Source organism: Meleagris gallopavo, chromosome 2 (genome assembly GCF_905368555.1).
Source record: "Meleagris gallopavo chromosome 2, MGAL_WU_HG_1.1, whole genome shotgun sequence".
Lineage (NCBI taxonomy): Eukaryota > Metazoa > Chordata > Aves > Galliformes > Phasianidae > Meleagris > Meleagris gallopavo.
Genome location: NC_139405.1, coordinates 85,903,760 through 85,920,100, shown reverse-complemented (window position 1 = coordinate 85,920,100; position 16,341 = coordinate 85,903,760).

Sequence of the window (16,341 nt, the reverse complement as noted above, 5' to 3'; positions counted from 1 at the left end):
AAGTGCTTACTTTTGTCTATATACTTATCTGTGGTGATCATTTCTTTCATATTTGGTATATTCAACAAACCTGGTGCCCACAATTCAGACATGAATTGAGCTTGGTAGGAAATAAATGGGGAAATGTGCAAGATGTGAGATAATCTTATTTTGTTACCCACTGTATAATGAATTCCTGTTTTCAAAGCTTTATATAAACAAATATATATAAACAAACTTTTTATAAGGGCAGGTAGCAACAGAATGAGGAGAAATGGTTTTAAACTAGAAGAGTGTAGATTTAGACTAGATATTGGGAAGAATTCTTTACTGTGAAGGTGGTGAGACACTGGAACAAGTTGCCCCCAGAGGATATGGATGTCCCCTCCCTGGAAGCATTCAAGACTAGGCTGGATGGGGTTAGGAGCAACCTGGTCTAGAGAGAGGTGTCCCTGCCTATAGCAGGGGGTTGCAACTAGATGATCTTAAAGGTCCCTTCCAACTCAAACCATTCTATGATGCTATGAAATTGAGTATGTTTTAGCTTAATTATAATCTTAAGATCTAAGGATGTTCCATTTTTTATTCAGCTAGGCATTCCCTGACTTAACAGACCCTTTTTATATTGCAAGGCACATCTGGCTGGCCGCAGAGACCACTCCCAATACCCAGCCAGCACTTCTGCTATTCATGTGTTACCAAACAACACTCAGGTGTTACCAGTTAAAAGCTTCCTTGCACAACTGAAGTCACTTTATCCCCTCCCAAGGCTACATTTTTGCTCTCCGGAGTGAGTCAGTGTTTTGTATACTTGAATAAATACCTTTTCGATGAGCACATTTTGCTGCTGTACTTCAAAAGAACTGCTAAGTTGTATGCTTTATATTTATTCCGTGTTGTTTGTGCTGATCCAGGCTTCTAGTCTCAAGGTCTATTCCATGTCAGAGCTTTTGTGTGCTAAAAGGCCTTGAATTACTGAACCCTCCCATTAACTTTAAGAGAAAGTTATGTGCATAATGTTAAAGTAATCTTCATAAACAGCTATACACATTGGGAAGCAAATCAACACTATGATAGTAGATGTGCCGAGGTAAGACAGCATCCCACTTTCTACTTTGTGTTCCCCTTTACGGACCTCTGAGAGGTCACATTAATCCCTTTTTGCTGTACTGTTTCACCAAGGTCACCTGTTCAGACAGTTTTTTCTACATTTCTCCTGTGATTACTGCTTTCTAAGGCAGATTTTACATGAGCATATAATCCATAATAATTTTTTTTCCAGATGTGTTACATTATACTTAACTACAATTAAATTACTTTGACTGCAAAGCACATCAGATCGATCTATAAGAGAAAAATAATGCCATCCTTTAATATGGTCATCTGTTTGTTAAATAGCAAGATTTACCTGAGTATCACTGTCTGTATTATCAATAAAAATGTTAAGTAATCTTTCAGTAAGAATCCTTGGAAAGCCAATTGGAGTCGCTCCAGTTGCTGACTTCTCTGTCACCACAGCTACGCTTTGACATCTATCAGGGAGCCAATTCAGTGCATCTGCTGTATACTCTGGTTTTTGGTTTTGGTTTTTTATTGCAACAAAATGTATACATTTCAGCCAATGCAATTCTGAAAAAAAAATAAACAGCATCTTCTTTACATCTGTGAAAATGCAGTGCTTGCTGTACTTAGGACACTGTATTTGTTAATGTGACGAGTGTGTTTCCTTTTATCAACAGAATCAGAGAAATTAAGTTGTGTTGCATTAAAATTCTTGTAGTTTTAAACATCCTAATGTCTATTACTACCATTATTAATGCAGTGTTATATAAATCTTAGATATGCCTATCAAAAACAACAGGGATATATAAGCTGAAGTTTTGAAACATCAACAGTTCTGAATAGAGTTCTCATACTAAAGGCAATAGATGGTGTGCTTGGAATCTTGGTTGTAAATAGGTTAAACAGTTGCCAAGTGATGCAATTATCAGGTGCAGACAGTACATCATGTGATGGCAAAGTAGAATTTCTAAATACAGTTGTTTCTATTAACGCCATGAAGCTCAATAAAAAATACTTGATCTGTGTGCTGTGTGAAGGAGAGAAAAACAGAAATAAATGGGGACAACATCAAGATTGAAATGCTACATGTTAGCTCATTCAGTTCTGTGTATTGGAGAATCGTGTTGTTTTAGCACTTGCTCTGGCTTACTTCATCAGGAAGTGCATTTAGCTGAAGAAAATGCTGAAAGTGTTTCTAATTGTGTATACCCAGAGTTTCTGATAAATTGCCATTAGCAGTGTTGTTTGCAATAATGGACTTATTTCTCTTTTCTGCTCTTGCTACTTGCTCTTGCTGCTATCCAGTGAAAGAAATGTAATGGCTGCTTGAGAAGGGTCTGCCACCAAACGAGGAAATGAAGGCACTGACATTAATTGGGTCACAATTTGAAAATATTTCATAGAATCCATAGAGTTGGAAAGGACCTCTGTAGGAAGTTGGAAGGCCTTTGTAGCAGATATGCTGAGTCACAGCCTAAACCAGTGACTGAGCAACTGGTGGGAAGACAGAGCCAACCCAGGGGGGCTCAGGTACATGCAGTACAGCTGAGTGACTGGAAAGGGTGGAGCCAGGATCCATCTCTTCCCAGTTCTCATTTAAAGGTTGGCAGTGGATGTAAGTGTATCTTGTTGGAGATCCCTGCTTCTGAAGGTGAGCAGCTAGTTGTTGTTGTTGTTCATTTCTGTGTCCATGGCAGCTGTACTTGGGCTTGTCCTTATTTGCTGCAACTGAAGACTTTTCCACCCCACTATTACTGCCATACTTTCTATCACATTGTAGCATTACAGCCATCTAGCCCAATTCTCCTGTAACAAATGGGGGTACCATAGCTAGATCAGGATGTCTAGGGCCTGATCTAGCCTCACCCTGAAAGTCTCCAGGGACAGGATGTCAACCACATCACTGGGCAATCTGTTCTACTACCTCACCACCCTCACTGCAAAAGACTTTCCCCTTACATCCAGCCTAAATCTACCTTCTTTGAGCTTAAAGCTGTTTTCCCTTATTCTGTCACTATTTCCTGTAACATGTAAAATGATCACCTAACAGCTGATGGACAACAGAGGTACGAAGAGGTAGCAAAGGAAAGAAGGACCATATCAAAATTAGCAACAAAGAGCTTGAAATTAATTTGTTATGCCATTAGCCAAATTCCTACAGAGAAGCAGGTTCTAAATACTGTTCATCAATCCTTCATACAATGCTCTCCAAATTTTTGCTGACTAGGTGACGAAAGGAAGAACACAAGAGGTGGAAATCGTATGGGAATAAGAAACAAACCAAGTGTCCTTCAGTTTAATGCTTACTGCTGAGACACGCTGAAAACTTACAGCTTGCCTGGAAATCAGTGGATTCCAAGTAATCTGGAAAACTCTTATCTTTAGACTTGCATAGGAATAGATAATGTATGCACCTTACAGTACACATGCAAATGTTGACTGAAGTATTGTGGGAAAATGCAATTATTTTTTTTAGCTTTGGTGTGTTTTGGAAAGAAACATTTTGAGAGCTTTTCTGTGAAGGATTAAGCAGGTATGTCAGAAATGAGAGGAAGCTGACAAAGATCCTGTGGAATTAAAAGTTTCCAATTACCCAGTCTTCTAACAGTGTGAAACGTCTAAAGAAAACAGTTTGAAGCATTGGCAGCAATCATTTGTGTGAGGAAATTAGCTTGATGTTCAACAGGATTAAGTCAGAGGTCCCAGAAGGTGGAAAAGCTGATGCTTCCATTGCTACAGTCCTGAGAGCTTGGAATGAAAATAAGAATGGTGAATTGAAACAGAGGTGCCCAGAAGCATCTACTGTAAATAGTTTTTCTTGCTGCTTACCATCATTTGTGAGTTCACTTGGGCTATTCAAACTTCCTGTAGTGCTCTACTTAAATCCTTGAAATTATAGGGAAATAGTCCCATGAAGTGAACTCTTCCTGAAGATAAGCCACTGCCTGTCAAGAGCTGCAGTCACTGGCACGTTACGTATAGGTGAAGTGGTTCTCATTGGCAGTTAAGGGCTCTACTTAGAAGTTTTGTCATCTACATCTACTTTCCCCCACATTTGTCAAGTTCTTTGATGTCCCTGGAGGCTATGTAGGAAATACATGATTTGAGAAATAGCTTGCGTGACCTTTTCTCTCTTTTGTGGCCTGACCTTGGTAATCAGTAAGATGTCCTTACCACGCAATGGCATTTGAAACTTGCAGTGGTGAGAGCTAGAATAAAGAGTACACATGTGGATCCTTCTATCTGGTCTTATAATGCTGTTGCCAGATGTTTATTGTAGGAGAAAATTTTCAAGGAGTGGAGTAATTCATAGCTGTCACATTAGTAGAAGCAGAAAACTTCAGCGTTGTCTGGGAGTCGTATGTATGCAAACTACTTTTGAATTAAATTTACACCCTGTGTGAAAATCATGTAACCATTTTAAATTTGTTGTTAATTTAGAGGGTATCACCACACTGTACTGAGGAGTCAGCATCTTTGTATCCTTGCTTTTGAAAGCACTGTTCTGCACATTACAGATGTTGCCTGCTGTAGCCTGTAGATATTTCTTAATAGAATGCAGTTCATGCGTGGGCTGCCACGTTAGGAACTGTTACGCTGGTTCAGTCTGTGAAATTTAGCCTGTGTCAGCTGAAAATACCATAAAGAAGCTGAATGTCAGAGATAGAACAATTGTATTTCAGGATATACTTTTTTGAAATCAAGACAGAGATAATTTGAATATTGCATGGCTACTACCTAAAACACAAGCATTTGAGAAAAAAGTAGCTATGATCTAGGAATTGTCAGGAAGAGTTGCATTTATCGTATGTTATAAATTTGTCTACAAGATATCTCACCTGACATGAAAACATGAAATGTCATGTTTTCTACTCAAGATCCATGGAGAAGTGACTGCTGAACTCTGTAATGATGAGATTATGGATGTATATTTTGAGATTAGTACTGATCTGTTGGAATTTTATATTATTGACTACATAGTTACATAGATGAACAATTCTTTTGGTAGAACATGTAGTAAAAAGAATGCAAAAATTATTAAGATGTTAATCTTTTAATATTTATGGTTAAAAGAAGTCACAGTTCCCATTTAGGTTGTATTTAGGTAGAAGTGACTGCTCTTGGGCAACCTCTGTGATTATACAACGTTATGAGCTGGGAGGGTAATTTATTTTTATTAAAGTATATTAAAATTGATGTATATATTTCATTAAAAAATGAATTTTCATGAAGAAATAATTTGCTGTGGGAATACATTAATTGGGAAATAGATATCATTTGGTTAACTTCCCCTCTCTGACCAAGTAACTTCAGTGATTTTTATTTATTTATTTTACCCATATGCGGGGGGGTGAAAAGTTTTGTGAGCTAGATTCCATTTTTCCAGATGATAACGCTAAGCACTGGACAAATAAGTGTAAAGGACTGCCAAAATGTTGCCTCATGCTTTTTGTGAGGTTGTAAGCTCACCACATGATGATTCCTAGGGCAGATGGTGCATACTGTTCTCACTGCACTATCCTTTTTTGGTCTGCTTCTTTCCCAACCTCTTCTTGGTAGTGGATATTCAAAAGGGATCATTGAAAACTCATGCAGACTTAGAAGATTTAGGTGCTATGAATTCTGATCCTGTCCAGCTGCAACATGGCTGGAATACAGGGATTGCTAAGACGCTCACATAAACCATTATGTAAAATACTGTCTTCCCCAAAGCAGGCTGTTCTTTTGAAGCCTAGTTTGAAGAAGACACTTTACAATGGAAATTAGCTTTGGTGTCTGAATCCATGACAATAGACCCACACAGGAGAAAATGCACCCTTCTTTCTTGGGCATTTGTTATTACCTGTTCAGTCCTTCCAAGGTGCTGGCTGCTGCAAATCCCTATCCAGAAGTGTTTACTCTCCAACACTTGATCATTTCCTGTGTAAGATTAGGCAGACACTGAAGTTATTTGTGATTGAGGATATATCTGTCTGGCTCGTTTCAGGAAAATAATCATAATAATTCATAGTGTACAATTATATAGAACATTTGTTATGAATAAGTAAAGTAGATTTTGAAGTGCTGTTGCAAATTTCTGTCCAAGAAATCACAGCAGAGGGGAAAAAACCCATGACAGCATAAGTCACTCCTGAGCATCGGACTGAAGAGTTCTCCTGTTTTCTGTTTCACATTCATGCATTGATTATTTATATCACATGGCTGGTTGCAGCTGAGACTGTGTTAGAGGTCTTTAGTATTCATTTCAAATGCTCAATGTGTTGCTAACTTACAACTAATTTCAGGAAAGCTCTCAAGTATTTTCCCCAAACGCCTGTAGGAGTCAGCTATATAACTTGCCTCTCAAAGGAAGATATTGATAAAACATTGACAAAATGTATGTTAACTAAATGTCTCTGACAAGAGAAGAAAATCATAGATGGTGAGATGTGGTAACCTGGGATGATGCTGCAGCTTGCCTTACCGTAGGTTGTCTATAGCGCCTGTCAACACAGGGGTCAACTTTCACTGCAGCTGGCTTTGCTGAAATGAGTACAGCTCATGCTTAGCTTCCAAGTGACACTGTGAGTCACCAACCTCCTGCTAAATGAGCAGACTTCTGATGGACCTGTAAGGAAATAATTTGTGAAAATCCACCATCCACTGACATGTCGAATAATTAGGGGTGAAAAAAACTATGCCTCATCTATACCAGTTGGGTTATAAAAAGATTATATTTAGCCAATTGTAGCTATGTGGTTATTTTGCAGATGAGATTTCTTTATCTTGAAAGTGTGATGTTTTGTATAATATGGTACCATTACATCCCCATTCCAAATCTACTTTTCTTATCCTAGGGACACATTGCACTTCTTAACTTTTCCAAAGAACACAGGAGCAGAACACTCAGGTCCTACTGTATAATCTGTGCTAATGAGAAATTCACTTTTAATAATCTATTGTTAGAAAACTGTAAAAACTGGTTCTTGGACCCAAGCTGTGGCTTACTATGGCAAACACCTTTCCTCTGACACGGTGTCCATTATATGTGGTGTCTGTCCCACATGGGTCCAGTGATAAAAGAAGAGCAATCAAATCTCTGAGCCATTTTTTTGTCTTCAAATTCTGGTACAAATTTTCCTTTTGATTCCATAAATGACTAGAATTCATTTTTGCAAATCGTAAAATCTTTTTAGAATTTTACCTCTACTTAGCCACCTTCCTTCAGGAAAGTAAATGATGTCCTCATAATCAGCATCCAAACTTTTAAGGAACTCCTGGAACTAGTGATTATTCAGTCCATTGCACTTTATGAAATTCACAGCTTTGATGATGAATTGCATGACATTATCCTCTTTTAAAGCACACATGAATTTTCTTGACGAATACCATGTGGCTGTGTTACATCAAACATGAGTTACTGGTGGTAATTGCATCATCTTCTATTAATTTTATAAATCCCTCCTTTTTTTTTTTTTACCAACAATCTCCAGGGCACCATCAATAGCTGTCCCGGATATTGTTGACAAGGGTTAAAGAAAAATACTTTAATCTTTATTGCTTCATAAAAATCAATAGATTTCATTATGTCTTTTAATGGCAGCAATGAAGCCATTTCTTCAGTGATATTATATTCATTATCAATACCTCTAATGGAAATGGCAAGCTGAGCTGTATCTGTAGCATCCATATTTTTGTCTATTGCTGAAGCGTAACATTTGAAATTAACAGCTTTACTCTCCAAATTTCTTTTGATAGACTGAGTGTGTGCAGTGGGCATGAGAGGTGGTCAATGCTGCTCTGCGCTCTCCCCTTCCATGGTTCCAGCCCACACGGTGCCAATTCATGCCACTGTTTGGTTCACTTATTCTTAAGCTGGTTTTGATAACTTAGAATGCAGGCTGTATATTACCAAACACCTACACATTGCTGAAAACTGTTAAGAAACGAAACAAACTGCAGACAAAAGTAACATATGATAGTATGTGGTTAGAAGCAGAGTAGCAAAAAGTGTTATAATCAACCCATTTGATGCAAGAGCAATTTAGTGAAATGATCCATTCCTTGAAATGGCTAGTAATGGTTCTCGTTTGATGTTAAATCACTGGAATTTCCGTGGCAAGGCAATCTGATTTACCTTTATTTGTGAAGAGTAAACATTAACACAGCCAGTTTTAAATGGGGAAACTGAATGGAGGAATGTGTTATGGATATTGCTTATCACAATTATCCTGTTCTTCCCTCTGTGTGGAGATGAAAGCTTGATCCAGACAGCCACACTGTAAGATCTTGCCCTTACAAATTACAATATTCAATGTTTTAAGGACATCCTGGCTCCGTGGACTGTTTTTTTCCCTTATTTTTTACATGTTAGTTGTCTTGGATCACTTCAAACACTGCAGCCATATCAACTTGTTAAGATTTTGATTTTTAATTAATTTCCTTTAAATTCCTTCTGTTATTTAGAGTTTGAACTTGAGTAACATGATGCTAACGTGGAGAAAAAAATGACACTGCACATGCGCATTGAGAATGAGCTCTGAGAACCTGTGTTACACACCACAAAGACTCAGTTCTGGGCACACCATTCATTGGTAGCAGGGCTAAAGGAATCTGGTCAGGAAACTCCACCAACACCACAAGCCAGAGATTTGGGAGCTGGAAGAATACATTAAACGCGAGTAAAGAGAGGAGGCACGGATATAGGTATGGCATGTGTGGGAGAGATTTGAGCATCCTACATGAACAAATCCCCATGACTGTTACTGCAAAACCTTGATTCCTTGGAGTGACTATGTGAAATGAAAGACACGCACAGAATGCAATCTGACTTCCTTGAATCTTTCCAGTAGGGACGAAAGATCTGAAAAGGAATTTTCTGGTCTTGGTAGCATCTGTTAGAAGAAGATTTAGAATTGAGAGTGACAAAAAGATAATAGATTCTCTTCTGTCACTTTGCTGTCATAGGTTGTGAAAAAGAGACTAATCCAAGCTGGTGACATTGTGCTGCAGCATCTGAAAGGATTGGAGGATTTTTTTCAATTAGGCTTACTTTGTTAAAGAAAGATGGCACAGAACAAGTGAATGCTCAAAGGAGATGGGGAAATGGTAAATTAAGAGCTATTAGTGTTGGCTGTGGGACTGGAAGAAAACAGTAACAGCTTCCTGTAAGGACATGTTTTCTTTTATTGCAGTTTCTGGCTACGTGATGCATTTGTTTATTTTGAATAAATATGGAAGAGATAAAGGATTTCACATTTTTTTACCAACTTTCTTTACATCTCACCGAAACTGTTATCTGACACAGCTGTCTCCTGACCAATCTTCTGATTAGAGGAAAAAAAAAAAGATTTGAAAAATTTATTCATTAATTTTATGCAGGTTGTCTGCATTGCAAATTCTTTACTTCAGAGAGGAACTGATGGGACAGTTTGTTTAAATCCTGATCATTTGCAAAAAAGACTGCATCCCATTTTGAAGACATTAAGAATGAGCCAACAGGAAACAGCTTGCTTGCTTGAGGTCCCAGCACCCATCTTGGGAACTCTTATCTTTCATCTGTTTTTCTGTCCAAATTCTTATGGCTGTGTTGTGTGGGATTTCTCTGCAAGTGGGCATCTTAAATGTATTGTTCCCTTTCCCTCTGTGTAATTCACCACGTGACTGGCCTCACCTGTGGACCTGTACACTGGGTTTTGGTGATGCCGCCTACTGACATTGAACTCCCCTCATCTCACAAAAAGAAGCTCAACTATCTTGAGCTGGATAGCTGACTCACCGTACTAACCAAATTCAGTGAAGCTACATCCAGTTTTCATCTAGCACTGCAGAAGACAAACACCTGAGGCTTTGTTTTGTTCTGAGTAGAAAATACTAAGCATGAGTCCTATGTCCCTAAAATAATATGTGAGTCATCTTTTGTTAAAGTAGCAAAAATACATTGGTAATCTTTCATTCTCAGAGATATCTGTATCTTTCTAGCGACCACTGAGGCAACCAAATCCATTAGCTGAAGTTAGAAACAACATTTAGATGGCTAAATTAGGTGAGTGAAAGTAATTATTAACTGTACTGTATTTCAGAAGTTCTCATTTTTATTACTGCAAAATATGATCTCATGAAATACAATACAGTTGACTGTTTTGTCCAGTGTAACAGAACAAAAATGCTTGTAAAAACAAAATAGGCACAGTTGTGGGCAATCTACTCAACAAACAGCACACACATGCTGCAAGTAATGACCTGTGGTGAATCTGCTAAAAATGTCAAGGGCTGAATCACTGCAGTTTGAGCAAATCTGGTGGTAGGAATTGGCTGATTTTGCAGAGATTTAAAAAAATATATTATTAAAATGTCACGTTGAAAAAGTCTTGCTTCAGTCAGGACTCTATAGCACAAACTCTAAAATGTCCAACTTGTCTCCATTTTACTCAATGTCTCATTTTGTACAAGACATAATCAATGGAATTGGTTGTTCAAGTTATTGAGTGTAAGAGCCCAGTAGATCTCAATTTTTATGGTCCATATTTTGAACTGTCTTTTGGGCACATGGGCAGCTATGTTCTATGATATTCCACAAACAGAATGTGCACAGTTTACAAGTGGTAAGTGCTTTCTGACTCATACAAAAACCAGCTTGTATTTAACAGCCTCTTAGGTTAAGCATTAATGCACTCATTTCTCTAGACATGACACTCAGGATCCTTGCTCCCAGCCAGGAGCAATGGGCAGGGAAGAGCAGGCTTCTCCCACAGATATGCAGGGCTGCTGAGATGTCACCTATCACCAGGACTACAGAAAGAAAGAGGTAGGGCTCTATTAACAGAATGCACATTGCTAAGATGTTAGGAATTTGGAAAAGGTGTAATATAGAATCGCCAAGGTTGGAAAAGACCTATGAGGTCATCCAGTCCAACTGTCCACCTATCACCAATAGTTCTCAATAAATATGGCAACCTTCAGGGCATATACTAGCTAAAATGTGAAGTTAGGAAGAGACTGTCCTTGTATATACCTGTTCCTCCATGGCTGTTTGCCTCATGTTCTCTGTGGAAATTTCCTTTGCTACCTCTGGTACTGATCACTGTCAGAAACACTGCCTTAATTAGGTGCTGTGATTCTGTGATTCTTGGGCTGTTCCTGTATTTGCAGGTCCAGCATTTTCTATAGATGCGTGTATTTCTGTGAAAAGATCTACAAGCAACCTATGTTCTGTATTGTTCTAATCTTAGTGAATAGAAATAAATTAATTGATTGCTTTTACTTACTAATAGTCCGTCAGGCATATTAAAGCATTAGCTTTGCCAGCATACAGGTTGGTAAATTTTTTGTTGAATATTCCTGAGAGTTGTGGACAGTTGTCGACTGTAAAAGATCTACCAACAGCTATTGATGCGTTTCACCAAATAGTTCAACATTCCATTTATCAGCATTACAGACAGAAAACAACCCACTTTTGCTCCATTGTCAGAAGTAAATTTATTTGTTTGTATTTTCGCTTCACATTCTATAACTGATGTCCTTGGTGATGGTTGCTATGAAACGATATTGGCATTTAACGTCCCACTTATGGGGCTAGTGACCCATGGCACTCTTGTTTTAGATTTATTTTCCACTTTAAAAGCTTCAGATTTTCTTGAGAACCAAGTCTCTCTGACTAGTGACTAGTTATCAGTCACCTTAATTCTGGTGGGAGTTAATTTGTATCTTTTCTATTTATTGTGTTGACTTTAGAGCCTTTCTCTCTTGCTTTTAAAAAATATACGTAAAGGATTTTTTTCCTAAACCATCACATAGCTGTGTATGGGGCTGCTGAATCACAGCCTGAACCTCTGATTGATCACCTGAAGTGAGCAATGAGCCAGCCACGGGAGCACAGGTGAAGGCAATTCACCTGTGCTGCAAGAAGGGGTGGAGCCTGGCACCTCTCCTAGACCCATTTAAGAGCTGACTGCCAGTGGGGAAGGATCTCTCTGGAGATCCACTCCACTGGAGCTTCCCTTGTGAGCCCAGGATAGGGTGAGTGTCCTTTTCTGCTCTAGTATAATAATTACATAAGCTAAGCTCTTGAATATACAATACCATCTGTGTATTCATTGATTGTACAAGCTTGAACTTTTTTGTGAAAGATATGTCAAGAGGACATGTATTTGTCATTTAGAAAAAAAGATTCAATCATTGCTTTCCTTCTCGAATGAATTTGTGATAGCGTATTCTACCTTCAAGATAAAATAACTATGATGATACATAACTAATGTCCTGAAGAGATCGCTGACTGGCTCAAGCTCACCTCACATGAGAGTCATCCTCTAGTGATCTTCTATTAACTGAAAACTGCATGGTCAGTCTAGTGTGATCCTATTGAAATTTATTAAGGGATTTTCTTGAGAGCTGCGCTGTGCTGCTCTTACTACTACTTTACTATACATAAGGGCTCTGGATGATAAAACGTTGTTTCTGGATTTTCGTATATATAAACTCCTGTTCCACTTCATCTGTGATTATGATACTTTAGTACCTATTCATCCTTAAACCACTTAATGCATGAGGAAAGAGAAGAGCTCTCTCCAGTAACTTTGGAAGCCATTGGCTAAACTAAACCAAATAATATATGAAAGCATCTTAAAGATGGTAACGTTCAACATGTCTGAAAGGTGGCAACTAAGTACAAGAAAAAGACCTAGATAAGTGAGTATGCTGACAAAGGACAGAATGACAGAAATAATCCATCATATTTGATTGCCATGTCTTAGCTAATCAGACTTTAGGCCAGGTTCTGCACCTGCACCCTCTTTTTTTTTTTTTTTTTCTTGGAATGAGGAAGAAAGGACCCAGGGAACAAGAGTGGAGAAAATGTGGGGTTACTGTGTGTGGCATGGAGCAGTGTGCAGTGCATAGGGGACAGAAAAGACAATGATACATAGGAAGACAAATTGCATATGTTCTGATACTACGAGATTTATTTCTAATCCCATGCAGAGCTCAGGAATTACTCCAGCTCTTTGATACTTTAGAGATTTTTTTCAATGACCTCTGTGGTTCACTCTCCATTCCCAGCTGAAACAAAGCTATTCAGAAACTTAGCTGTACACCATACAGTAGCTTTACACTTGCTCTATAAGTGGATCTGAAATTCTAGGAAGACTTATTAATGTCCATGAGATTCAAGACACATCATCTTGTCAGGTTTGCCCTCCTCAGCTTCAGGTCTTCTTGTCTACAATTACAATGGCAGTGACGAAGTCAAAAACTGAGAGGAGAAAGTGGGCAGCCATGTTCAGTGAGCTGAAACTGCTTTAGATGCCATCACAGCCTGAATATGTGTGTTGCCTCCGAATGTTCTTCCGATCCCAGCTGACTGCCAGAAGTTTTTCTGTACTAAATAAGATTAAATTTCAACCCTGGCTTTTTTTTTCATCCTGGCCTTTGCGTATGACAAAGAGTTATAGCTTCTTGGTATTATTTCACTTTAAATGTTTGTTTCCATGGATCTTACATTAAAAATTTCTTAAGTACACTTTTAAAACCTTCAGGATTATTAAATAGGAAGAAATGGAAAAATGTAAGTGATACAGAATTAATTTATTCTTTTTCTTTCAGTCCTGACAATAAACTTAGGTAAGATATATCTTCTGTATCACTCTGAGGTCCTTGCTGTAATCTGTGAGGAATGTTTCCTTTAGAAGTAATTGTTTTTTATCTACATAGTGGAAGAGATTAAGAAGATAAATTTGTGAGAACTTAATTTGAACAAAATGTTATGAAACTCAATATTTGTCAACAATCTCTTAAGACATTTAAATGATTTTTTTTTTCCTTTACATACTGTATTGTTCAAAGGTTAGAACTTCAAGTTTGGCATGTTGATGCTGTAAGCCTTGTAACTCAGCCTGCTAGTTAAATAATAACCACTGGGAACTGATGCTGTACTTCTTAATATCCTACCACTGTAAAAGAGTGCAATAACGAATGATGCTACTTTCCCTCCCAGGGTTTGGATGTAGGTGTTTCTACAATAATAGTCACAGAACTCATTACAGATCCAACTACCCTTGGTGCCTTTTAAGATGTTGATGCCACAGCATCCTTAAGACATGCTGTATGTATCATGAATTGCTTTCCAAGAGCATGGTTCCTGTTCTCCACTGCAATATTAATAACGATGGGAAGAAAGAAATATAAACTGCTGCCTTATTATAATGTTATTAGCCAAAAATGTATCCTGGATACATGAAGTCTACTCGTTTCTTAAACAGCCAGTTTCAGGCAGTTGAACAGATCTGAGTAACCCAGCTATGGTCTGGCTTGTGTGGAATGCACAGCTGGACTCCAGACACTGACTCATTCTCCAACTACCACTACCAGATCTTTTTCCAAGAGGTTCTCTTCTGCCAATAAATCTTCCTACAAAAATGTACAGTCAGGCTGAGGTCACGTCAATGTAGACATAAAAAAGTAAAAGTGTCCACACCCATAGGGAGGAAAATAAGGGAGGAAATTTGGAACTAACTAGCCCCAATAAAAAAAAATGAAAAACAAAACAGCAAATATCAGAAAACAAAACAAAAAAAACCCAGAAACCTGGAAAACTTATAATTTTAGAACTTTGTAGAGACCATAGTAGAAATATTCTGCATCTCTGTTAACCAGGCCACTCTCTGTAATTCTTTTCCTTTCCTGTTGCAAGGAGAAAGGGAAAACAACTTATACTTGGGGGGAAAAAAAAAAATTAAAATCCGCTGTTAGTTAAAAGGAACAAGACAACTGTGATTGGCTTTGTAAGATACTACAGCTGAACTATAAAGAAAAAGTAGTACGTTTTACTGAGTGGTAAATCTAAGAAAATAAGCAGTAGCCTATACCAGCCCCAGTCTTGCTGTCATGTGTAAAAACATTGCTTTGAAAGACTGTTTGCAAAGTCTTGCTATAAATCTCAGATAGGCCTTAGGCCTTTGTCCTCAAGTGTAACAGAAAGATTTTGCATTCAATAGAGAGCCTCTACAGGAACAAACAAAAGACAAACTTTTAAAAAAAGTAATAAAATATTAAATCTGTTGGAGTGCAACAAAAAGTTCAATCTCGTTTGAACAAGTTTACTCGGAGAGCTCTTTTTATGATGTGTGGAAATTATAGGAAGAAAACCCAAAGGACCTCTGTTTCTTTGAGATTTCCAGTCTTTAGAATTGTTGAAAAAAAAAAAAAAGTCTCTGAAATGGTGGTTGCATCAACACTAACATGAAGAACACCAGCATGGAATATCAGGTTATCATAGAGATCATTATATTTGTCATGAATTTGTGAGGTGCTCAATACTTGCACATGTACTCCACGCTCAGTATTTAATTACACATCTCCCATCATTTGTGCCCATGATCAACTGTATGCATTTCACTGAGAATGCAAAACTATACACGCTGAAGCAAGTAACACCATTCAGACACCCATGTAGTTAAAATACTGTATGTATAAAGAGAATGCATTCATTTTTGAAAGCATTTGGGACATTTTGCTAGGAAAAAAAAGAAAAAAAAAAACCAAAAAAACAACTTCTGCTTTTTATAATAATGCATCAGTTTCACCTGAAATGTAAGTATAAGATGTTGCAACTGGATTCATTTAGTTTAATTATGACTCGCTCGTACCCTTGAACTATTGCTGGATTTGTTACAAAACATGAGGTGTTCAACAGTCTAACACTTTATTTTGAAAGCTCTATATTGTTAATAACCGTGAAACTGATATAATTTGTGTCTTCCTTTCAAGTGTAAGCATAGTAGCCTCTTCTACTTGTAGCCGTACTGCAGGCAATTTTTACTGATTATTTCAAAGTGATTTATTTGTTTTCTGCAATGGTACTGTGCAGTCTTCTAGACAACAACGTGCGTGTGAGATTTCTACGTATTCATGTAGATATCTGAAGAAAGATTGCCAAGATACTGCTGCCAAGAGTTATTCTGGTTCAGCAGTCTGAAAAGATATCAACAGTTTATCAGCACGCCCTGAGTTTCAAGGAGAGCTGCAGTAGGAACTGATGTCATCAGTGCTGGAGGGTGGGAATGCAAGTTTAAATTCTGAGGTTTGATTCTGTTTCCAGTCAAACCAATGCCGTTTTAGGGAATATTTAGTAGGGAGAGGGGTCTTTATTTGAACTTTTCACATTTGGTTTTTGGTAAACTAGTCAGCGTGGCTTCTTGAACACCATTTCCACAGACACTCAGCCAAAGCTGAGGCAATAATAAAACAGAAGTAATATAAAGGCAAAGTTCTAAAATCTAGGACAAAGTGATGCAAGTATTTTGTTTCTAGTAGGAAGGTGGATAA